Source organism: Haemaphysalis longicornis, unplaced genomic scaffold (genome assembly GCF_048455015.1).
Source record: "Haemaphysalis longicornis isolate Haplotype H1 unplaced genomic scaffold, Haemaphysalis longicornis Haplotype H1 scaffold_15, whole genome shotgun sequence".
Lineage (NCBI taxonomy): Eukaryota > Metazoa > Arthropoda > Arachnida > Ixodida > Ixodidae > Haemaphysalis > Haemaphysalis longicornis.
The window spans coordinates 5,196,689-5,223,564 of NW_027526257.1; the positions used below are offsets into that span (position 1 = coordinate 5,196,689).

General features: G+C 44.6%; 1 non-coding gene across 1 annotated transcript; it reads right to left on the reverse strand.

Moving 5' to 3' along the window:
• Positions 1-18,640: 18,640 nt before the first annotated feature.
• Positions 18,641-18,713, reverse strand: Trnai-gau (transfer RNA isoleucine (anticodon GAU)). Its single transcript has one exon. It is a non-coding gene; the product is annotated as a tRNA-Ile (tRNA).
• Positions 18,714-26,876: the final 8,163 nt, after the last annotated feature.

Genomic DNA, 26,876 nt, shown 5'->3' on the forward strand with positions numbered 1-26,876 from the left:
GAAGCATCGTGAAAACGACCAACCATGTAAACCCATGCCTCGGCATAGAAGTGCATTATTCGCGCTTCGTCCCGTCCTTGTGTGCTCTTCCCTTGTCTACGTTTTTAAACAGCGCGGTTCAAGAAAAAAAGTGCATAATTGTCACAATAATATCTTTAATACCTTCAACATAGTGTAAATGGAGCTATTCAATTGAATGAAACTTGAAAACAGAAAAGGCATAAAAAATAAATATAACAAATTATAAACGTGATCTTAAAAAATAAAAAATACCGGAGTGAGCACATTTAATCATTGAATTTATATGGAACCACCAATCTAGCTGATCGAGTCATCTGCGCACATAGGTATACAAGCAAAGGGCCTTCTCAATTGCAAACACATACAAATAAGAAGTCGTACATCCCACGATAATTATGCATCTTTATATGCTACGATGTATCGTGTAATTTTTACAGACCTCGATTAGCTTTTCCTAACTGCCCTGAAAATGCGCTATATTAGATCACAAAGCGCTTGCTAAAACCTCGCAAATGAGTTGCAATGTACGGTGGTGTCTGAGTGTGCCATGGTAGGTTTGTGTCGGACTTGCATATATAGGATTTTCTAAGCCTGCAATCAAAAGCCACGGCAACAAATCTATCGTGACATGCATACCAGCCAGAAACAATCTTAACATGGCATTTATGCGACACATGATTATGCAAGTCGCTACTCTTGTAAATAATCTTGGGTGAGGACGTGAGAGTATTTTCAAGGGCACCGCGTGTTAATACACATCGAGAAATCTCAAAAAAAAAAAAACGTAGGGACGCGAAACCGCAGCGGAGAGTGTCAGAACCAACTGCGCTATTTCGCTCGTATTATTGCTGCCTAAACTTTGTATTTGCGCGACTCATAATATTAAGATAAGCATAATAACTTTGTTGGTTATTGTCGTGTACGTGCAATTTTAAAGCTGGTTGCTCGACTCAATTTGACTGCAAGCTGCGAATACGCGCGTTTGAATGCTTGCGCCAAGATTCAGCGGAACAGTTGATGCTTAGGTGGCGAGCGCCGCGATGCGGCAGAAGACACTGCCACGCCCACTTTTTAACTTACGCTCTCTCCGGCCAATTGGGACGGCCGGAGCAAAACGCGCGCGCGGTGATGGTGGAGGCCATGGGCGCACACAGCGGTTCCATGCATGCGCGCCTTGCCAGTGAATGAAAGCAATGGGGTGCTATGACAAACTGTATAAGCTCCTCATCTGCGCCGTGGACTTTTAGCACCCCCCCCAGCAGTTCTCTGTTTACGTTGTCATATTCCCATTTAACGACCACGGAAATAAGTTTAATTGCGGGAGGGAAAACTACCGCACGCGTCAACAAGAAAGTGTAGTAGGATGGGTTTGAATAGTGTGTTGGTGTTCGGTTCATGGCCACACCTCTAAATCATGGTACTTGTTTCTCAGCTCGCTAGAGTATTCACGCTGCAAAGAAACAGGTAATGCGTATCATTCTTGGCGAGGTACCCCGCAGCCCCGGAACAGTGTAACATTTTTAATTTAGCACACAAGTACATTAATAGCGGAGTTAGCGCATTTTTAATGAATATAAAGCGTAAATAGAGGAAGTTCATCTAACAATTAAAACAAACAAAATGTAGGAAAAATTGAAAACTCAAAAAGAAAAAAGCGAAATTACGCACTAGGAAACATAAGTTACACACCTTGCCCGCAAAATAAAAACAACATTGGAAAGACCCCCACAGAGACGAGTTACAAATTTGTAAAAGCGGCCTACCATGTGATGCTGGACTGAGGACCCCACCCCACATTACGATGATCGGAATAAAGTTTATTTCTCTCTTTCTTTCTCTCTCTCACTTGCCATCGCAAAGACTTACCACATTCCGAAGCTCCGCTAGCAATTAATATACAAGTCATATCTGTATAAAAATACATGCTTCGTGAAATAAAGGCGCTATATTTATAAAATGTATGTCATCGGCAAAAAATGACTATAATTCACAATGAACAGAAGCTTCCCCAGAATGTTTTGAATTACTTCGCAATTTCCTTAATTTCTGTTCATGTCACACCTGAGCTCGCTTTTAGGACTTATAAAGTGTCACGATGTGATGATCTGGTTCATCTGCGAAATAGCACAGCCGATAGACATAGCCGCGTATTGTGGCACGGATGACGCAGTTGAAAAGTTTTTCTAAGGAACCATCACAGTGTCCAATATTTCATTTCGTTAAGTTGTTAGAAGTACACAAGTGTTCACCCACCTGTAATTCCCGTCTTATGCCGTCGTGTCGACTCCGCTCCCGTAAAACACGTATTATTTGCGGAAGTGATCGGCTACCAGCGAACACTTATACGCTGTGGGATATAGCGCATGCTTCCAACATAGACAGCATTATTGTCGCAGCAAGCCACCCGGAAGTGCTTCCTCGACAGATGGGATTGTAGTCTGTTGCACAGACGACCTGTAATATTCTATAAGAACGCTTAGTAATACAGTTATTCGGTGATATCAGGCGCATGGACGTTTGCCAGTCATGAAAGCATAATAAAGGCATAATCCTGAATCGACATACAGTACACTCGCGATGATTCAAACTTCTGATAATTCAAACAAAATCCTAAGGTGAGGTGCCTTCGTGTAAATAATTGCGAGTCTATTGTGTTCGTAAAATGCAATGAGTTCTCGAATGTCCTCCATGCACTTCGTGCAATATCAACGCAAAGTGGTTTTATTGACGTGCAAGGAACAGCCTCTCTGTATTTGTGGTGGAGTAAAGAACATGAACAGGTGGAACAATTAGGCAAGAGGTAAAAAACGATTAACGAAAAGAAACGAGAAAGCAATTTGCTCGAAACCTTAGAGCGGAACTTTGTCTGGAGTGGACACGAATGGGATGTGGGCGACTCTGACAAACCACTGTATCAAGAAACGCGGGCGCCCAGTGATACGCATTTATAATACACGAACAAATTAGGTAAGTCAGAGGCTTTTGTTGGGGAACACGTATGATAAATATATCGAAAAACAGCAAATGGGCACTATGGGCATGTGTAATAAATAAAATTATTTGTTGAATTGCAATGAAGAACAATAAAGAATGAAAAATAACCGGAAATTAAAAGAATTGTCTCCTAATGAGCAGAATTCTTAGGCCACGTGTATTAATTACTTATTTGGCCGCGCCTAACCTGATGGCAACGGTGAGAATTACTTCCGAAAGTTCTCATGGCACTTCCTTAAAAGGCGGCTGGCCTAACATTCACTGAATTATACTACCTTCAAACGTAACCTCACATAACTTAACCTCTCTGAACCTAACCTAACGTAACCTAACGTAATCTACCCAAAGTACTTTACCCTGCCGAACGAATCATAACCTACCAAACTCAGCCGAAAAGAAATAAACTTAGCCTAACCCAACTCAACAACATAGAACACAACTTACGTTAAACCTATACAACCAATTCTACAGTCGTCGATCGGTTTATATAGCAATAACGAAAACAGAAAAAGCATTAAAATGACGATGATCGAGAACGTCCAAAAACGAAAACCAAAAAACGAAAACACATCCACCGGCCGGACTCAGACTTGCGCATTCTCTTTTATAAGCAGGTGCTATACGACAACACCACCATTTTTTTTTATTTCCTTTGCTCTGCATTTGTACCTGTCATGGATGTCATAAAAAGCGGCTACCCTGCTTTGGTTAGCGTAAGCTACTGAAAACGTCAAAAGATGTCAATTTTTTAAGTACAGGAAACAGTTCAACATGTACACTTGTTTACAGCTCACACCACTAATTCACTTACCCTTACATATGCGTTCACGTTGTGGGCATGACATCCGCATGGAATACAGCCATTTTCGTCAAAGCCAGATGCCATACAATCCAAAAAGCACAATCATATCATGCGGTATTCCAACTTGAGTATTTACACTGAGAAAAATGATTTCAGGGGTTGTCACGGGATACTCTTTCTTTAGGATTCTCGTCAGGAAATCCCAAAAGAAAATGGCATGCCAACACTCCGTGAACACATGTGCTGTAGTTTCTCGTTCCTGGCAGAGGATGCAGAAGTTATCCCAAGCCACAAAACGACGTGGCTCATCCATCCATGTTGCACCAAGTGTGCTGATGTGCAGTTTTTGGGATTACCATGGCTTTCACACTGGAAAAAACGTCTTGTCCATGGCCTGCACAGTAGACTGCTCGGTACAGAGGTAGAGGAAAGAGATTTTTTAAGATCTTTTCTCCATCCCTTCGTCAAAACAATGAACACATACTCTATAAAATTGGCCCCAATCAACGCTGTAAATGTGGTTGACTGTGAAGCTGTAATCGACAACCACAACGATTACCCATACCACGTCACTTGAGAGAGAGAGAGAGAAGCTCGGTGGCATGGCTTCGCTGGTCATCCTTCTTCACGGAGTAGAAGGGCACGATTTTAGACGCGAAGCATCTCATGCTCGGGGCTGTGTCACTCCCTCCCTCGTTGTCTTGTCCGCCGTCCGCACTCTACTGCGCTTGCACGTCTCTTCAGACACGTCAGCGTTTGGGCTGACGTCAGCGCAGTCCACTATGAAAAGAAATATTTAGGCGGCGCCCGCTTTCCATCCCACGACTCTCTGGCCGCAACGGGAGGTACCTGGCGCTCTTCCCACTGCGCTACAAACCGAGACGGGAGCATGTGCTACGAACGCGCCTTATGTCCTTCACTCATTCGAACTACGTCAAGAAGCTACTGATACAACGGAGGCACGCGAAGCTGAACGTCAACGGAAACGACGAACTGAAAACTAATGGGAACTTCAGCGGACCCCATGGCTGCTTCGCATACTACTCAGGGTTCCCCTACGAGAAGATGGTGTAATTTTTTTTCTTCTATTATCAACGGGCTCTAATAATTTAACTAATCAGCATACGACGCAGCACCGTAAGGTATGGACTTCCAGGTTCCCGCCGCCAGCTGCGCAATTCACGCGGGAGAGGAGGAAACTACGGATGTCACGGGCGCACGCCTGCGCAGTGTACCTGCAGCTCTTGTTCCTGCTCCTCGATGAGCAGCTGCTGCTGGCGCACCGTCTCCTCGAGCTCCTAATTTCGCTCCAGCAGGGTCTTACCCAGCTCGGCCGCCAACTGCAGGTTCGTGATTTATATATATATATATATATATATATATATATATATATATATATATATATATATATATATCTATATATATAAATAAATATATATATATATATATATATATATATAAGGTTATTAGAGACAGAGACCCACGACAAGGACATTGAAAATGAAAATAAAAGTTTACTGACGTTTCAGGGAGAATACCCCCTTTCTTCAGAGTACTGAAGAAAGGGAGGCCTCTGCCTGAAACGTGAGTAAACTTTTATTTTCATTTTCAATATCGGTCTCGTGTGTCTCTGTCTCTACTAACCTTATTTTCTCGCGCTCTGTTTGAGTTGTTGATTCCAGATTATATATATATATATATATACAGAAAGAAATGCCGGCAGTCTACAACGCCAAGGAATGCATAGGGGAATGGTTAGAATATATATATTTGTTTACCGTTAGTGACGTTACATTTTTTTATTATTATTATTAATTACGTGAGAAAGAAAGAAAAACACGCGCCCAGAGTGGGGACCGAACCCACGCCTTTCGATTAGATCTCGAATGCCTTACCAATTGGTAAGGTAAGGCATTACCAATTATGCCTTATGCCTTACCATGCCTTACCAATTGGTAAGGCATTCGAGATCTAATCGAAAGGCGTGGGTTCGGTCCCCACTCTGGGCGCGTGTTTTTCTTTCTTTCTCACGTAATTAATAATAATAATAAAAAAATGTAACGTCACTAACGGTAAACAAATATATATATTCTAACCATTCCCCTATGCATTCTTTGGCGTTGTAGACTGCCGGCATTTCTTTCTGTATTTCCTAACGAGCCCCTCATTTTCCAAACCCTATATATATATATATATATATATATATATATATATATATATATATATATATATATATATATATATATATATATATATATATATATATATATTTATATATATATATATATAGCGTATGAACAAAGTACAATGGGCCTCGCACGGGGCACCTTGAGCAATCTTGGTGACGGTGTTGGCAACACCGCGGACCCCGAGCCCCCATACTTACGCTATAACCGACCGTGGTAATGAGTTTTAAGGTGAAGGGTCGAAACCTCAAACGGTGGCCGTCGGAGCCCAGGTCAAGATCCGGCGGATGGGCTCCCGGTCTGTTTGCCAGGCAGGGAGCTCCGGGACCTCTCTCGGCATCAGGGTAAACCGAGCGACGAAAGTACACCCGTTCCCTCTTTTATACACGCTGTATGGTTTTTTCTCAATTTCCCAAACCCAATAATCGGCCCCCTAAAAGGGGTCGCACCGAAGTATCCTATCCACCCCTTCTGATGACGACAACAACCCGAAAACCTGATAACTACCCCCATTTCTTGATAATTGATTCTCTTGAACAAGCCCGCCCTATTGCTTCGCAGTCAGTGTTCTTGATTTCGAAGTTTCTGGAAAGTGGTATAGGTGAATCCTATAAAGCAAAGAAACAAAGAACCGGTGAAATTTTGGTCGAGGTAGATAGTGAGCAGCAGGCCACAAAACTCTTGAAGCAGACCCGTATTGCCGATCTTGACATCAAGGTCACGCCCCACCGCCGCCTTAACAGCTCTCAGGGCTGATCTCGGAGCCAGATCTTGCAAATGAGACAGATGCCGATCTTCTTGAAGGCCTGAGAAGTCAAGGTTTGACGGCAGTCAAGCGCATCACTATTGAAGAGACGATAAGATAGTACCAACTAAACAATTCATCTTGACTTTTGACCGTTCCACTCTTCCTGACCACATCAATGCCGGTTTTATCCGGTGCCCTGTCCGAGTGTACATCCCGAATCCTTGGCGCTGTTTCAAGTGCCAGCGGTTCGGGCATGGTACTAACTCGTGTCGGGGCCAAATAACCTGTGCCAAGTCCGCCCAACACGACCACCCCACGGATAACTGTAGTTCACAACAACTCCTGTGCATTAACTGTCAGGGCCCACACGCGGCGTACTCCAGAAAATGCGAGAAGTTTCAACTTGAGAAAAAAATATTAAACATCAAGGTCACGGAAAACTTCACCTTCCCAGAGGCGCGAAAGAGGTTCGCCTCTTTGACCACTGGGGAGGTACGCCGACGCAGCTCGCCGGGGGGCGGAGCGGCGTCTGGTTTCGGCGGGAACCCAGTACCGAGAGTCGGATCTGGTCCCGCCTCGATCCCCCCCCCCCCCTGGGTTGCCTCTTGCAGCCCAACCCGCCTTCGCACCGCTCGCTGAGTCGGCAGCGGCTGTGGTGGCAACCACGTCTGGTGGGGACGTTGCTACACCCACTGTTTCCTCTTCTCCACCGGCCCGAAGCACACGCGAGGGCGAGGATGAGATGGAGACGGAGGCAGTCGCAGCGCCCCCTCCGCCGCCTCACTGCCTGTGCAATCGGTGGTGCTCCCCAAGCCTTCGGCACTGGCAGCGTAGGCAAAGAACACCCGAAAGGGTACCACGTCAAGGGGGCCAAGTCCGCTGGGCACCCCCTTGCCTTCAGATGACGACATGGACGTCGAGACCTTCCGGTTTTCATCGCAACGACAGGAACGGGCTGCGACTTCCAGGTCAGTAGAGAAGGCGAGAAAACCCCTTCCCAGAGTCCAAGCCCCGAAAGACCCTATATAAATAATCACTCTCTAGTAGCTCCAAAACATCATAATGGGAAGAGAAAACATAGTTCAATGGAACTGCAGAGGCCTTCTGAATAATCTTGATGACGTGCATGAGATTTTGCATGCCAACCAGCCAAGTTTATTGTGTGTCCAGCAAACACATCTGAATTCCAAACACACACATTTCTTGAATAGTTACTTGGTATACAGGAAAGACAGGGATGGCTGCACACACGCTTCTGGCGGTGTGGCCATAATCGCCCGCAAATCCATAGCATGCCACCCTGTCACCTTGACCACCGTCCTTGAGGCTGTAGCTGTCCGCACAATAATTTTTAATAGGTGGATAACTGTATGCTTCATCTACATCTCTCATGATCTTGCACTTCGGAGTTCTGACTTTGAGGCGCTGGTCGACCAGCTTCCTGAACCATACATCTTAACAGGCGACTTCAATGCACACGATTATCTTTGGGGCTCTTCTCGTACGGATGCCCAGGGTCGCCTGATAGAGAGGTTTCTTACATCCTCTGGAGCATGCCTTTTCAACAATAAACAGCCTATATATCATAACATAGGACCCTACACATACTCATGTCTTTACATGGCTACTGGCTCCGCAGTTCTCTTTCCTCTTCTCGAGTGGGGTGTGGGAACTGACCCTTATAGCAGTGACCACTTCCCCACCTGACTTGCATATATAGGTAAAGGCCCAAGCAGTTTATTTTCCAATAATAGGTTAAATGAAGCACGAGATAACTGGAACACATTTACAGAGACATCGAAACTACACCACACATCTATAGGACCCCTACACGTTGAAGAAGCTACCCAACTCCTCCAGGTACACATCCTCGACGCCGCCGAAAAGTCCATTCCCCACGCCTCTGGTGCCCCGTGGAACCAGAGGAGGCTGTGGTGGAATGAGGACTACAGGCGGGTGCGAGAGGGCCAGAACAAGGCGTGGGGTATCCTTCGTCGGTACCCCACGTCGGATAACCTTATTTTGTTCAAACGGGCCAAGGCGTTCGGAAAACGTATGCGCCGTGAGGCAAAACTAGAGAGTTGGCACACCTTCTTGACACCCATTATTTCATACACAGACACACACAAATTCTGGACACGTATACGTAAGCTCAAAGGACAACAAACACACAGCCTGCCCCTGGTTAGCACAACAGGGGACACACTTGAAGACCAGGCTAACACACTTGCAGAACACTTCGAACACGTGCCCAGTTCAGCACACTATACAAGCACTTTTATTAAACACAAGACATCTACAGAAAAAAAAGCCCTTACAAGACAAAGACAAATCAAATACTTCTTACAACTCTGAATTCACTCTCTATGAGTTGAGGGTTGCCCTGAGCACGTGCAAACCTTCAGCCCCAGGCGCAGACAAGATTACATATACCATGATGCAACACCTACACCCAGACACTCTTGAAACACTCTTACACCTATACAATAAAATATGGCTTTCGGGGCACGTTCCACGCTCTTGGAGGGAGGCCATAGTAGTTGATTTCCTAAAGGAAGGGAAGGACCCTTCTTCTGCCGCCAGTTATCGTCCCATTGCCCTTACAAGCTCCCTTCGTAAGCTTCTCGAGAAGATGATAAACAGGCGACTTGTGTACTTTTTAGAGTACAATGGTCTTCTCGAGAGCTGCCAGGCATGCTTCAGGGCGGGGCGATCTACCAACGATCAACTGGTTGCATTAGAGGCGTATATCAAAGATGCTTTCCTTCACAAGCAGTACCGTATGACAGTCTTCTTTGATCTTGAAAAGGTGTACGATACTGCTTGGCGGTACGGCATCCTCAGCGATTTCAAGTTCTTTGGCATGTCAGGTAACATGATGAACACGCTTAACAGTTACCTGTCTGGAAGAACGTTTCGCGTGAGAGTTGGAAGTGCACTTTCTAGGGTTCATGTGCAGGAAAACGGTGTGCCGCAGGGTGGAGTTTTAAGTGCACTATGTTTATTGTGAAAATGAATTCTCCTCGGAAGGCATTGCCACCGTCGATTTCATGTTCAATTTATATAGACGACGTACAATTATCTTTTAAGTCTTGTAACTTGTCTGTCTGCGAGCGGCAAGTCCAGCTTGGTGTGAACAAGCTTGCCGGATGGGCAGATAGCAACGGTTTTAAAGTTAACAGGGAAGTGCACTTGTGTTTTGTTTTCCAAGAGGCGTGGCATTCGGCCGGATCCAGACATTCAACTCCACGGTGTCTCTATTCCTGTAAAAAAGGAACACAAGTTCTTAGGTATTATCTTTGACGAAAAGCTGACATTCATCCCACACATAAAAAAACTAAAACATCAATGCTTATAAACAATGAATATTCTGAAGGTTCTGTCGCACATCTCTTTTGGTGCTGACAAACAACTTCCTTTACCTATTTTTACCAGCTTTATAGGTTCACGATTGGACTATGGTAGCGTTGTTTATGGGTCAGCAAGTAAAACATCCCTCAAAATGCTGGACCCAGTGCTCCATCTCGGGCTCCGGCTGGCGTGTGGCGCCTTCCGCACTAGCCCGGTCGAAAGCCTCTATGTGGAGTGCAACAAATGGAACCTACAACGTCAGCGAGCATACACAGATCTCCTTTATGCTTTTGAAATTTCATCCATGCCTCATCATCCTTTTAAACCAGTTTTTCATGATACGTCCATGACTGAACTCCTTTTAAATCGACCATCGTTCTCTGCGCCCTTGTCTGACAGAGTTAGAGAGGAAGCGTCATAGCTTGCTGTCTCCTTTTTAGATACAATCCAAAGTTCTCTAACAGATTTTATAGCACAATGGCATCTCCGCCCTGTATCATGCCACGCATCTTTCACACATGTAGATAAAAACCGAGCTCCCACATGTGCAATTCGGCAGCATTTCGTGTATTTGCAGCAGAAGTAGCAGTGTTCTGAATTTTATACGGACTCTTCTAGAACTGCCACTAATGTGTCCTGCGCGGTGCATGGGCCCGGCCTTAGTGTCATTAGAACTCTGAATAGTCATACTAGTATCTTTACGGCAGAGGCTTACGGTGTACTTCTTGTTGTCAATCATATACTTCAAAGCCACATCCCACAATCCATTATCTATCCAGATTCCCTCAGTGTTGTGCGGGCACTGTCGTCAACAATGCCTTCGAAAAACAACGTTGTCAATCTGATCGTCAAGTGTATTATGTCTGTGTATATACGCAAATTTGAACTGTTTTTTTGCTGGGTCCCTGGCCACTGTGGTATAGCCGGGAACGAAGCAGCGGATCGAATGGCTGCTGCTGCTACACTCTTGAATACAGTAGACATAACCACATTACCTTACACCGACGTGAAAGCACACCTCAGACAACAACTTCGCAAAACATGGCAAACACACTGGAGTGAACAAAGAGACAACACGTTACACGTGATAAAACCTCACATGGGACCATACACCACCGACACGCGCAATAGACTCTGAAGTCGCCTTGGCCAGATTACGGATAGGGCACACTCAAGCAACGCACTCGCACCTTCTCACGGGGTCTCCAAGACCTCTGTGCAGCAGGTGCGGAGAGGCCCTCTCCGTAGTGCACATACTAATTACATGCAAGGCACTTCACACAACACGACACAAACAATTCAGAGAACTCTACAGGCAACATATCCCACTACATCCATCGCTGTTTCTAGGTGACGATGCCAGTGTTTCTGTGAAACGTGTGTTTGAATATTTGTCAGACGTTAAGTTTTTAAACCTAATTTTCTATCACGCATAATCAAATCTGGCCCTATACACCAGCCATCACAATTATCTTTAACGTATTTTACTATGTTCGGTTGACACGTTTTTTTTACCTACCTTTTTGTGGTAACCACTTCACTTCATTATATAAACTTTTCTTTGTTGCTCTTTGCCCTTAGTCGGCCGTGCGCCATAAAAACCCAACCATCGTCATCACAAGTACAATGGGGCCGGTAAAAATGTACAGTAAAAGAGAAGACTAAAGGGTAACGAACGAACATGTTTTTTAACGTGTCGGCTTGGGGCACGTTTTCGTCAGAATATATATATATATATATATATATATATATATATATATATATATATATATATGTATATATATATATATATAAGGTTAGTAGAGACAGAGACAAACGAGAAAGACTTAGAAAATAAAAATAAGTTTACTGACGTTTCAGGGAGAGGACTCCCTTTCTTCAGAGTACAAAATAAGTTCGTTTCAGAGCTATATATATACAGAAAATGTAGCAAGCGCGAGGGCAAGGTAGGAGGAGGGAGTGTTTGTACAAATGGATCATGGTTTGTGGGTAGCAAAAGAATGAAGAGAGAGCGGGAAAATTAATTACAAAAAGGATCCTTTTGTAATTAATTTTCCCGCTCTCTCTTCATTCTTTTGCTACCCACAAACCATGATCCATTTGTACAAACACTCCCTCCTCCTACCTTGCCCTCGCGCTTGCTACATTTTCTGTATATATATAGCTCTGAAACGAACTTATTTTGTACTCTGAAGAAAGGGAGTCCTCTCCCTGAAACGTCAGTAAACTTATTTTTATTTTCTAAGTCTTTCTCGTTTGTCTCTGTCTCTACTAACCTTATTTTTTTCGCGCTCTGTGTGAGTTTTTATCTTTTCAGTCTATATATATATATATATATATACATATATATCAATTGTTTAGTGCAAAATAACACAAAATAGTATTATAGTATTAAAAACAAAAATGAAATTAAGCAAGGGTATATTGTTGAAACCTATGTACATTCGCGCTTATACGGTACGGCAACAATACACAAGCAGTACACTGACGCAGTACAAGGTACCTTGCGTACACACTACAGTATACAAAGATAAGAAAAAACGGAGAAAGGAAGGAGGAAAAACGCTTCTCCTTCACAAAAACGTTTCTCAGTGTCTTGCTGCATCAGCCTCCTCCGGTGCCTGATTTGGCAACCAATACAATCTGGGTGTGGTTTCATTTATGCCGCTCAAGACAGTGTTAAACTTGTAAATAAGGTACGATTCACGGGCTTCACGATCATAATGCGTTTTCAAATTTTACTGCAGCACCGTGGCTGTGAATGCGTGGAAGGGGTGGCCTAGATTATTTACATGTTTTGATAGGGGAAGGTGTGGTACGAACTTTATGTGGGCTCGCTGGTTGATGATCTCATTCTACACGCATTCTCAGTTTGACCAACTTACTGGGTATGGCATATGGTGCATTCTAGAAGGTAGACAATGTTTGCACTGCCAAAGTCAAAGTTCCCTTTTATCTGAAAAGAGAATAAGAACGTAGTCGTTGTGGCGACAAAGGCTTTAGTCATCATGGTGCACAGTTTCCATCTAGGCTTATTGCAGGGTCCGCGGCCTGTAAAAACGGGGTGTTGACTTTCGACAACGTTACAATATCTGTGATGTTCCTCGCACGTCGGTACACGACGCGGCGAGGCTCAGGGAAAACACTTCGTAGCCTTTCTCTTTAAAGTCACATGCTGTGGTGCGTTGTGAGTATGCAGCTAACGTTGAAGGACGAAGCGCCATATGTTATAATAAAGGTTGGGGTAGTATTCAAAGATTTGTTTTTTGAGTTACTCATCAGGTGGCTTCGGTCCTGTTTTTCAGACTTCCTAATGGCATCACTGATGGCAGACGGTTGGTATTGTTGTTGTGTTAGGTCATCAGTTAGTTGTTGACAAAGGCAAAATCAGCTGGGTCAGAGCATATCCTTCTAAAACGCAGAGACTGACGTATGGAATGCTGATTTTACAGTGTTTAACCTGGTTGCTTTTGAAATGCAAGTAGTGATGTCGGTCTGTTGGCTTCCTGTACGCTGAGGTCATCAACGTGTTGTCTGATATTCTCACTGAAACATCTATAAAATATTGGCAGATGCGAAATATGAGTGGGAGAATGAAATGTTCTGGTGGGCGTTGTTGAAAGTGGTTAGTAATTTTAGAAGTTCCTCTTACCCATGTCACCAAATCAGAAATATATCGTCAATTAACCTTCGATAGAAAAGACGGTGAAGCTGTGCGTTGGCTAGAAATATAGAATTCAATGTGGCCATGAAAATATTACCATTGTTGGGTCCTGTTTTGGTTCCCATCGGGGTCCCGTGGAATTGCACGTAGAGCTTATTGTCGTACACAAAGTTGTCCAGCCCCAAGACAAGCTTTAGAAGCACGCTGAGAGTTTCACCATCAATTGACTTGTCTTGGGAACCATAATCGTACGCATGGATGACAGATCGGTTGCCGTCCGAGGTTGGAATATTTCTATATACATCGGAGCGACATCGAGAGTGACTAGCAGGCTATCTTCCGGTATAAATATATCCATATTATCAGCCAGAAAATGGTTTGTATTATTTCCTTACGAAGTTAGTGTAGGAGAAATGTCTTTGATTAAGATATCGATAAAACAAGAGATCATTTCTGTTGCTATCCCAATACTGAAGATGATTCGTCTGCGTGGGTTTCCTGCTTTATGTATGTTAGGCAACTTATAAAATCATCCTGGAACTGGACTTAAAAGTTCATGTGACGCTGCAGTTTTCTTCCGGAATTTTTTTGGCCCTTGACGAGCGCCATCAGTGTCTGGCTTTCCCTGTTCTTAATTTGGAGAATCTGATCGGTGTCTGTTGGTTTATAGAAATAAGTATCGCTGAGCAGTTTTTCTGCCTCAGTGATGTAGCCCTGCTTATTCATAATACCAATGGCGCCACCTTTGTCGGGGGATTTGATTGTGATGTCGGAGGACACGCGTAAACTTTAAAATGCCTTTTACTCTTTCTGTGAGAGATTTTTGTGATGCGGTGATCGATTTTTACATTGAGAGAGAATGTCACGTTGTACCGCATTGATGTAGCTGTCTAAGCATTTGTCTCTTTGGGGGGGGGGGGAAGTACAATGGCGTAGTGATGATAGCCTTGTGTTCAGGGTGGGGTCTTGTGATTTGCCATAGTAATATTCCGTTGCCTAAGCGTTCGGGAGAAGTTCCATAGATACTTATAGAGTTGGAATTCGTCTAGTCTGCCCGTTGGAGGGCAAAAACTCAAACCTCTAGATAGCACACCGTCTTTCTCATCAGTGTGGTGGTGTCGGGAATGTTTACTGTGTGGCATACACACACACACAACTATATATATATATGTATATATTTTGTAGAACAGAGACGTACGGGACGAGGGATTCCGTAAGGACACATATCAAAGTTGCAGTCCTTATTGCCAGTGCTGTTTGGCGTTTTAACAGTGTTATAGTGCCGAATGAGGTATGATTGCCTTTTTTTTTTATGCAGGAATAAATAATTGAAAATTCAAGTCGAGAAAAAATGCGCCGTTTTTTCCGGAAGCGGGAATCGAACCCACAACCTCCGCATAACGCGTGAGGTGCTCTACCATTGAGCTAGTTCCGCGGCGACTCCCCTCTCGACTATAGCGCGGGGTTTTGTATTTACGACTGCTCAGAGCCCGGTCAACTAGCGCCGCCCCTCGACCACCGCGGGAAGACGTAGAACGTCTTTTTCCCAGCGGCCGCACGTAAGACGTGGTCGGAAGTCGGGGATAGCCAAAGGCATTTCAGACTGCTGAAGCCAGAACCCTCGTAATGCATTTTGTAGAACAGAGACGTACGGGACGAGGGATTCCGTAAGGACACATATCAAAGTTGCAGTCCTTATTGCCAGTGCTGTTTGGCGTTTTAACAGTGTTATAGTGCCGAATGAGGTATGATTGCCTTTTTTTTTATGCCGGAATAAATAATTGAAAATTCAAGTCGAGAAAAAATGCGCCGTTTTTTCCGGAAGCGGGAATCGAACCCACAACCTCCGCATAACGCGTGCGGTGCTCTACCATTGAGCTAGTTCCGCGGCGACTCCCCTCTCGACTATAGCGCGGGGTTTTGTATTTACGACTGCTCAGAGCCCGGTCAACTAGCGCCGCCCCTCGACCACCGCGGGAAGACGTAGAACGTCTTTTTCCCAGCGGCGGCACGTAAGACGTGGTCGGAAGTCGGGGATAGCCAAAGGCATTTCAGACTGCTGAAGCCAGAACCCTCGTAATGCATTTTGTAGAACAGAGACGTACTGGACGAGGGATTCCGTAAGGACACATATCAAAGTTGCAGTCCTTATTGCCAGTGCTGTTTGGCGTTTTAACAGTGTTATAGTGCCGAATGAGGTATGATTGCCTTTTTTTTTTATGCAGGAATAAATAATTGAAAATTCAAGTCGAGAAAAAATGCGCCGTTTTTTCCGGAAGCGGGAATCGAACCCACAACCTCCGCATAACGCGTGCGGTGCTCTACCATTGAGCTAGTTCCGCGGCGACTCCCCTCTCGACTATAGCGCGGGGTTTTGTATTTACGACTGCTCAGAGCCCGGTCAACTAGCGCCGCCCCTCGACCACCGCGGGAAGACGTAGAACGTCTTTTTCCCAGCGGCCGCACGTAAGACGTGGTCGGAAGTCGGGGATAGCCAAAGGCATTTCAGACTGCTGAAGCCAGAACCCTCGTGATGCATTTTGTAGAACAGAGACGTACGGGACGAGGGATTCCGTAAGGACACATATCAAAGTTGCAGTCCTTATTGCCAGTGCTGTTTGGCGTTTTAACAGTGTTATAGTGCCGAATGAGGTATGATTGCCTTTTTTTTTTATGCAGGAATAAATAATTGAAAATTCAAGTCGAGAAAAAATGCGCCGTTTTTTCCGGAAGCGGGAATCGAACCCACAACCTCCGCATAACGCGTGCGGTGTTCTACCATTGAGCTAGTTCCGCGGCGACTCCCCTCTCGACTATAGCGCGGGGTTTTGTATTTACGACTGCTCAGAGCCCGGTCAACTAGCGCCGCCCCTCGACCACCGCGGGAAGACGTAGAACGTCTTTTTCCCAGCGGCCGCACGTAAGACGTGGTCGGAAGTCGGGGATAGCCAAAGGCATTTCAGACTGCTGAAGCCAGAACCCTCGTAATGCATTTTGTAGAACAGAGACGTACGGGACGAGGGATTCCGTAAGGACACATATCAAAGTTGCAGTCCTTATTGCCAGTGCTGTTTGGCGTTTTAACAGTGTTATAGTGCCGAATGAGGTATGATTGCCTTTTTTTTTTGTGCAGGAATAAATAATTGAAAATTCAAGTCGAGAAAAAATGCGCCGTTTATATATGCGCCGTTTATATATATATATATATATATATATATATATATATATATATATAAATATATATATATATATATATATATATATATATATATATATATATATATCGTCATCATCATCATCACCAGCCTATCTACGCCCACTGCAGGGCAAAGGCCTCTCCCATTATTCTCCAATTATCTCGGTCCTGTGCCAGCTGTGACCAATTTATCCCCGAAACTTCTTGATCTCATCTGCCCATCTAACTTTCTGCCGCCCCCTGCAACGCTTGCCTTCTCTAGGGATCCACTCTGTTACCCTTAATGACCAGCGGTTATCTTGCCTTCGCATTACATGCCCTGCCCACGTCCATTTCTTCTTCTTAATTTCTACTAATATGTCTTTAACACAAGTTTGCCCCCTGACCCACTCCGCTCTCTTCTTGTCCCTTAATGTTACACCTATCATTTTCCGCTCCATTGCCCGCTGAGTCGTTCTCAGTTTAAGTTGAACCCTCTTAGTGAGCCTCCAAGTTTCTGCCCCGTAGGTGAGTACCGCTAAGCTGCAGCTGTCATACACTTTCTTCTTCAGCGACAATGTTAGGCTGCTATTCATTATCTGAGAATGTCAGCCATATGCACCCCACCCCATTCTGATCCTTCTAATTATCTCTGCCTCATGGTTAGGATATGGGGTCACAACTTGGCCTAAGTAGATATATTCGCTTACCACTTCCACTGACTCGCCACCTATGTCAAACTGCTGTGCTCTCCCAAGGTTATTGATCATTACTTTAGTTTTCTGCATAATCTTTTCAGGCCCACGGTTCTACTCTGTTCCCCCAGTGCGGAAAGCATGCTTTGCAATTCGTCCCCCGAGTTACTTAGCAAGGCAACGTCATTAGCAAATCTGAGGTTACTGAGGTATTCTCTAATAAACCTTACCCCCACCTGTTCCCAATCCAACGTTCTGAATACTTCTTGTAAGCATGCTGTGAATAACATTGGAGAGATTGTGTCTCCTTGTCTGACACCCTTCCTTATAGGTATTTTACTGCTCTCCCTATGGAGGATGATGGTAGCTGTAGAGCCATTGTAGATATCCTCTAGTATTCTTACATAATGATCATCTACCCCCTGGTTCCGTAATGCCTGAATGACTGCTAGGGTTTCGACCGAGTCAAATGCTTTCTCATAATCTATGAGGGCTAAATATAGGGGTTCAGTATACTCAGCGCACTTCTCTATCACCTGATTGATCGTGTGAATATGGTCCATTGTTGAATAACCTTTGCGGAACCCTGCTTGTTCTTTAGGTTGACTGAAATCTAAGTTTGAGAGATTCGGTTATCGATTACCTTGGTAAATACCTTGTAGACGACTGACAGTAAGCTGATCGGCCTGTAATTTTTCAAGTCCTTCATGTCGGCTTTCTAATGGATTAGGATGATGTTCGCGTTCTTCCAAGATTCCGGTATATATATATATATATATATATATATATATATATATATATATATATATATATAGAGAGAGAGAGAGAGAGAGAGAGAGAGAGAGAGAGATGGAGAATCAGAATAGGAAATGACGGGCTGGTTTAAATATGACAGAAGTAAGTGTAGGCAGCTCAGACAACCTCGGAAAGCAAAGGGGGGAAAGCAGTAGGTCATAGAAACAGATGAGGAGTTGTTTGAGTCAAAAAGAAAGTGGAGAAAAAATGCCGCCGGGTGGGATCCGAACCCACGACCTCAAGAATATCGGTCTGGTGCGATGATCACTACGCTACCGGCGGGGCGATATTCCCTTCCACTTTCTGGGCCATTTCCCAGATAACGCAAAACAAACCTGGGTTAATCCTCAGGATGTGCGGGTCTGGACATTTCAGCATCCTCAGGTTGTCTATATCTTATCCCCAACCAGTCCAATCGGGGTCCGTTTGTCCGTCCAGCGTACATTCTCAGAACGTCGTCAAAATGATGCCGCTGGCAATTTTCGTACACTTCCAGGATACAAAGTAATGTTCTTCTTTCTCGGTCTTTTTTTCATAAGCTAATGCAACAGGCCTCACTACAGAAAGCGGGCACGTCCTTGATAATTACAGTAGAACCTGGGGAAGCCGTGCCTGGCAGGGAGGCAAAAACACTGCACCCGAAAAGACGGCACGGGTAACCCTAGAAAACTAAAGCGGTGTATATAGGCTAGCTGAACCGCAACAGACGAAGCCTGGAAGTTCGAGCAGAACCACATTACCAGTTCTCGATGTCAAATTTTGTTTCAGTTTCAGGCAAAGGAAAGAATCTTTCAGGTGCCCCAGAGAGGCGTGGCTTGTACGAGCACAACGTAAGCCCCCTGAAGGTGAAAGGCGTCACAGGACTTCTCTAGCTTTGGAGAATCATGGCAGCTGCATGAAGAGTTGAAGTATTTTTCCGACTTTTTAAAGATATTCCAAGATAAAGAAAAGGCAGCTGTTGAACAGGAAGAGTGCGGATGTTGCCAAGAAGACACTTCTGTCCGCATCAATCGTGCTCTCGACACCCAGTGACCTCAGTTCCAGAGCAGCAAGGCATTGCCGCTGAAAAATGACAGTCATATTACTACTTTTGTGCAGGTTACTTTAAAAAGCCCTTAAGTGATATGTTTCCAGCCGTTATTCACTCGCAAAGACCTGTGCAATTACCAACTTTTCATCCAAAATGGGTCAAATCCTGCATGTCACATCAATGTGTGCCAGATCCTACTTCAATGTGTGCCAGATCCGAACTTTACAAGTACTTACCTTTGAGGGAAGTAATGCAGCCACATGTCTATTTCAGTGCTCAAATAAGATCCTTCCCTTTAGGAGGGTTTGTAGCTGGGCTAGTTGGTTCATTGCATGAAGTTGAACAGCGCAGGGATGGGACTAAGAGCAGAGGCCCCCGTGTTTGTCGCCTCTGCCCTTAGTCCCGTCCCTGCGCTGTTCAACTTCATCCTTTCCTTGCTTCTACACCATAGCAAAAAATTATTTCAGCAGTTGCCACCGTTATTTTGGGAGCAACAAAACGGCGTTTTTCTCGATTCCACCCAAAGTGGAATTCGCTAATTTTGAAAAAAAAAACTTCTGATTAACTTTTTAACTGTTTTTCTTTTATTGGCAAAATTCTGATACAAATTCTAATACACGTACATACTTATTGCCGCTAATAGACCTATGTCTGTATTAGTCTATTAGGTCCATCAGTCTGTATTCGTCTATTAGATCTATCAGTCTGGTAGGTCTGCCAGAGTGACTGAAGCTATAGACTAGTTCTGAAACTAGTTCTACCAGAACCAGTGGCAAGTTCAAACAAAGCAATGAAACATGGCAACACGTTTTATTATCAGGGTACAGGGGGGATTAAAAGAAATGCGAACAGCGGAGCACACAGCTTCTGACACATGCTGCACCGTATGGCTGCAAAGTCAGTAAACTGCGCGCATGCGCATTTCTTTGAGAGCGTTTGAGAGTGTGGCCTATATTTATGGCATAGATTTATGGGAAATGCTTGATCAAGACGCGACCCTGATTGTTTATTGAGAGGCGTCTTTTCACGCTGCGTCGCCGCTGAGTAGGGTGATCGTTCAAGGGCATCATGCTAGCTGCAATCAGCCTGCTGCAAGCTTGGCTCCCGAATGTAGTAGATAACAATATGTTCAGTGGCGACAGAGCACAAGACGCCCCAAAATAAATGGCCGGCGCCCCTTCTTTATCAAGAATTTCCACTAACAGTAGGCCACACTTTCACGCGCTCTGAAAGAACTACGTATGCACGCCGTTTACTGACAGCGCCGCCAGACGGTGTGGCATGCGTCGGAGGCTGTGTGCTCCGTTGTTCGCATTTCTTTTAATCCCCCCTGTACGCAGGCAAATTCCTCTGGCTGACAGAGATCTGGCTGAATAATTTAACGATGCATACTTTTATAACCTCATCAAGAACGAACGAATAAACTGCAATGCGAATCCACAAAATAGCTGCAGCATGCAATCAAAAAGCTCAAGTCAAACGTGTACGGTCCAGTCATAGGCACACATCGAGCGCATTAATGGCCGATTGAACACCATTCCCATCGTGATGCAACTTCAAAACGGCATTCCCCCTTCCGCAACACGCGATTAGAATGGAATCTCTTCGTCGTGAGGTATTCCCTTGAGAATCAACAAAAAAGTCCGCAGCGGTGAGGTGATGGGTGAAGTTGGGTCGGGCGGTGGCCCGGATTGTATTTGTAAATGTTAGGCGGGCGCTAAACATCTCCAACACTTCTCGATGACGTGATGCGCACGCTTTCTTCCATGTCAGGCGTTCGTTACACCGCATAGCAGAAGGAGCAAAGATGTTCGAAGCGGCGAGGTGACGGATCCAAGATGGGTTGCGCGGCAGCCTGGTTCATACCTGCCATAGTTACGCGAGCGTTAGACACATCTCCAACACTTCTCGATGACGCGATGCACACGCGTCTGATGTGAAATATTGCTACAAGCTGTTTGCTTCTAGCCGTCTTCTTCCTGAACGTTCACACACGCGAAACGCACTTTGATGCAACGGCTTTGATGCTTGTCGCCATATTGGCTACCCAACGAAGACCATGGCATGGCTTGGCTTGACTTCGTTGCAGTCTTTCCGGGTTAGATTTCTTGCTCTTCTTGCGGCCTCACAGGACTCACAGGCGCAGCAGCTCCCATCAGCTCTCTTCATGTCTGATAGCAGCGCATTTTTTAGGAGCGAAAGTGAAAAAAAAAAATGTTGACTGATGTTGCATAATAATTAGGTTAGAGATTTACGGAGATTTAAAACTGAACAATACGCTTCATAATGCCATACCAAATAAATTTTATTGCTTAAGGGCCTTCATTTCAACCGTTTGTCGCGTGATTTTCGGGAAAAAATAAAATTCAGGAAATCGCACTTTGTGGGTCTATTTGTATTAGTTTTTATTTAAACCAATACGTCTCTACGTATTACACTCATACAAACTAATAGCTCCTAAGTATCTATTAGCGGTCTATCAGATCTATTTGTATTTGTAAACTAATATTAGACTAATACATCTTATACGCGAGACTTATAAAACTGATACAAGTTTGTATAAGACTAATACACGTCTTATACACCCCATACAAAAATGTATAAGACTAATACAAGTTTCTATAGGAATTTTTGCTAGGGATACGAGTGTAATAGCCTTTCCTCAGTGGTAACGGCAGCGTCAGACGTCCATACGGTTGTGATCCAAAAGAAGTAAAACAACGGATCATTTAGGGATCATTCGCAATCCATTGTCGTCCAAAATAAGCTCTAGGATGGACCATTGAGGGATCATTTACAATATCTAACCCTGTGGATGTCCCCTGGACACCCAGTAAAGGATCCAAGACGTTTAGACCATTTGAGGACGTCCTCAGGACGTTTTGCGTTTACTGGGTTATGTTAAGGTATTTTTGTTTCTTTTGCGTGGGGGTGGTATGCAGCGCCAATCGGCCCACACGGGGTGAAGGGGACCTTCTTTGTAACCCCCGGGCCGTGAGTCGAGCGTCTACGTCCTGTCGAGAGTGGTCGACCAGCTTTGGACCTTCTTGGACTTTAGCTTTGGCACCAATAACGCCAGAAGAGAGGCCATCGCTATGCATGTAGTGAATCAGAATAGGAAATGAGGGGCTGGTTGAAATATGACAAAAATAAGGGTCGGCAGTCATGAAAACCACGGAAAGCAAAGGGAAGGATGTGGTAGGTCATTTTAAAGATTTTAAAATGTAAATGTAATTTTAAAGGTAGATAAAGATTTCGGAAAGATAGAAAGAAAGTGCAGAAAAAATGTCCGCCGGGTGGGATCCGAACCCACGTGGGCTAGGATCCCACCCGGCGGGCTTTTTCTGCGAGATGTAGCTTCAAGACTGTCTCCTTCCAATATGAAACGTTGTTTTTCTTCGCTCTTGGCCTTTTCTCCTGTGCTTCACAGCAAAAAGACCGATTCCCACTTTTACAGGTGCGGCTGTAGGCAGTCTTTCCATCCGAGTTCCAGGGTCTCTTCTGCCCCGCCTGGCACAGCTTCAATCCCCAGTAGATGCATCTCCGGTTTTTGTTTCTTGCGGCGCTTTTTCCTTGGGAGACGGTTCAGCACTCCCTTCCAGGCAAGCTCTATGACGGCGGAGACCAACGCCGGTCCAGTCGGACGCGGGCAGGAACTTGGCGAGTGGGGGTAATTTTTTTCAGCGCCCAACAAACTGGCGTCTTGGTGCGCCTAGATAAACATCAACGATGCTCCAAAAGCCACGACTTAGAAAAAGCATTAGAACTGGTATGTGAAATGTGTTGAGAATGTGATGTGCGAAATCCCACTTTCATGCAGTGGAGTTTGCTGAAGCCAGTATTGAAGATGCGTTAATCACCGCTTTAGAGAACAGGCTTACACATATGCGATCAGGAACGGGCAGCAATCTTACAATATCTTACAAGAAGCGTCAGAAAGTGATTGCCGCTCCAAGATGCGAACGAGTCTGACTTTGAAAGGGTATCGGGACGCTCGATCATTTGAAATATGGGAGGCCTCCATGATTTGCATGATATTTTCTCAGTAAGAATGAAACTGTATACTTGGCTTTCGGCGTGAACAATGCCTCAGAACACCATCGATTGGGGATTTAGAACGAGAGTTGGCTTATCTAGCCAGTTTCATCGAAGCTGTACAAGATCGCAGCCTCTACGCTTTCCGCTTTATTGTTTCAGTATCGATGTTAGCTTCCATGACGTACCTGGAGTGTTATATTCTCCTTGAATGGACGCACCCTGGTGGCCTGCGATTTTCCGTGTAATCAATGTCTTCCAATAAATCGTTCTCCAGTTGTTCACAGCGCCCTAGTTTGTCAATTCTACAGTCGTTCTCATTGCGCTGTTGTTCACTGTTAAATAAAATGCATATTTTTTTATTTCAAAAATTGTTTTTTGTAATATTTCTATATTTCTATTTCTGTGTTTTTTTGCTTTTTTGAACGTTTTGTTCAACTATGCTGCCATCTACACCATGACATGAAATTAATCGTTTGGTTCAGCCTGTTCTGCGGTACTTGTGGTAACGCAGGACCTAACAGTCGTTGCCGGTGTTCGCTATTTATTCGCATTTCCAACTTTGTTATAGTATGCTTATAGTATTTGTTATATATTTGTTATAGTATTTTTTGCTTAGTGCAGCTGATGTGTAAGATACATAATTTTGATGTGATGAAATCATTTTTAGCAGTTAAATATTTCCTTTGTGCAATTTCGTCGTTTTATAAAAATTTGTTTCCACTATTGTGTACATTTGAATATCATAAGGAATAAATGTTTTAATCCAGCATGCTATGCCTTTCGTTGCAAATACACGACGATCCGCCGTCCTCAGTGTGAAGGTACCCGGCAAGCAATGCTACCCAACTGCAATATCCGTGCCCTCCAGCGCTGTGAAGAAGGATGACCGACGAAGCCGGGCGCAGTGCAAGATGTGCAGAAAGAAATCCCGTTTTATTGCAATTTGCGATTGAGTATACTTCTATAATTAGCTGAACGAATCATGGAAGGAATATCGTCTTACTTTAGGGTACCAACCTTAGGGCCCCCTCACGTCGTAGTCATCGTACTGCCTGTGCAACACACCAGCTTAAACGGCTAGGCCACGGATTACAACAGTCGGGTTGTACCATGCCTTGAGTACGTCCATGTAGAAATGTCCCCCCAGTATTAATGTTTTATCAATGGTGCGGTGCAATAAACCCTCTTCTGCGTGCACGCCCCACTCCATTCCTTTAAAGCACGCATGAAAACGCCAGAGGGGAGATATACATCGCACATCCCACTAATCGAAGAATCAGCGGTGGCAGTGGCCAGGACTAAAGTACAGCTGTAATAAATTTCCATCTTTAGATGGCCATGTTTTTTATGTTCAGCTCGTAATGTGAGGACGCCAACTTACAATGGCAACGGCTGCATTTGGTAAAAATTAGAGCGTGACTACGACAAGAACCATAGAAAGACGACAAACTAAACATTCACTCCGAACAAGAGTTATTATAGGCGTCGTCTCATATACCTATATAGAAACTTTCAACGGGAGCATGTGCACAAGGAGCCCACCAAAGCACTGGTTGGATAATTGCAATCAGATAGCCCTTCAAAAAAAATGGACGCCAATCCACCCTATCTACGTGTTTGGAAAGCAAAGCTGTGAAAGAGACCCAGAGTGATTGCCCATGCCACGTCACTTGAATTCACACACTTGGCTCCACAAAGAGAGATCCAAGGTCGACCGAACGCAGCAGCGACAGCAGAAAGAAAGCGGAGAAGAGGTTCTGGCGCAGGGTGAGGAAGAGACCGGCGCGCGCGGCGATGTCATCATTTCTCTCACTGCGTCGAACCCATATGAACGCCACTATTACACCTTATGCGGATTGCCCTTCACATGCGGGCTTTGAATGGGCGCAAGGGATTGAGTACACCGTCCATGCAGTCGTTGAGTGCACTGCCTGTCTACCCACTCACTGTGTGGCCGCAGCTTAGTCGGTAAGACGACGGGCTCTCGCTCCATTTTTCTCTTCGGATTCCGCTTCGATTTCTGGCGGTGCCATTAACTAATTTTGTTTAGCATGGGAGATTTCTGCTGACGCAGACGCGAACAGTTCTTTGGCTGGTGAGGTGACTTGGCTGGTGAGGTGAGGTAACTTTTTACTGCTCTGCAGTAAAACGTCAGGGTTCTGCGAGGTGCAGACCTTGAGCCGAGGATCGCGCGCCCAGAAAGGGCTGAGCCTGAGGACCGTGAAGCTAAATTTTGCCGCCAAGAAACAGAAACTCAAATGCGAAAGGTGGCAAGAACATGGACACGGAACAAGGGCGACACACCGCGCGTAGGGAAATGGTGAGGAATGACCTTGGCAGCGTGCTGTACTCGCCACTAGTCGAGTGAAGATGGGATCAGCCGCAGAGTTTAAAAGGTATTAAAACAGCATATCATCTGTACGATCATTGAAACTGCACCAGGCTTGGTGAAGCGTCGGAGGGTGCTGTCATCCCGACTTGTCAAGCGCGGCCTCAAATTGGAAATGAAAGTGTGACAGGAGATAAGCAGAACGTATAAAAATTCTTTTCTTGCAGCGTTCTAAAAAGTTCTAACCTTTCCCCAAAATACTGTTTGGTTTTTAGTACAAAAAAACAAAAGAGTTTTATTAATTTTTTTTTTCAGCATGTAAAATGAAAACGAAGGTTCATTATTTAAACTAACGCAAAGTTAATCCAGAAACTAAAAAAAGTTTATTCTACAGTGACAAAAAAAAGTTACAAAGAAAAGTTTAACTATTTGCTTTTATGTGTGCATTAAAACGTCAACAACACTTCTAAAAGCAAACAACGTCTTCCACATTAACTTTTCAAATGCTTCTTTGGTACCTACAATATATAGTAAATACTCTTCATGATTTTATTGTGTGTGCAACTGTACGTGTTTGGGTGCACACATCTTCATAAAAATTCGTTGCAATCCACCCTGAGAAGGTGGGTGGGTTGCGACGCAGTAAACGACACCCAAAATGATTCCCCATGCGTCGTCACTTGAACTAACAGACGTTGCTCTGCAAAGAGTGAAACCAGATACTATGGCAACCGTTACCTCGGATTCGCGTGGCCGGTGTCCGCATAACTAGTGTCCGAACGCAGCACGTTCAGTTCATTGCTAGTCCTAACCATGAGAACTCCGTTATCAAAGACCATGCGGTTTTCACTTAACACAAGGATTTTGAAGAAGCTCAGGTGGTACACCCGCCGCTGTGCACGTTGACTGCACCGTCTGCCTACCTATCCCGTCGTGGGGGCTTAGCTCAACCGGTAAGAGGACTGGCTGTGGCTCCGTTACTTTATTCGGCTCCAGGTTCGCTTCCTGGCGGGTCCAGTAATTTCGTTATTTGTTCGTGGGTGTTTTC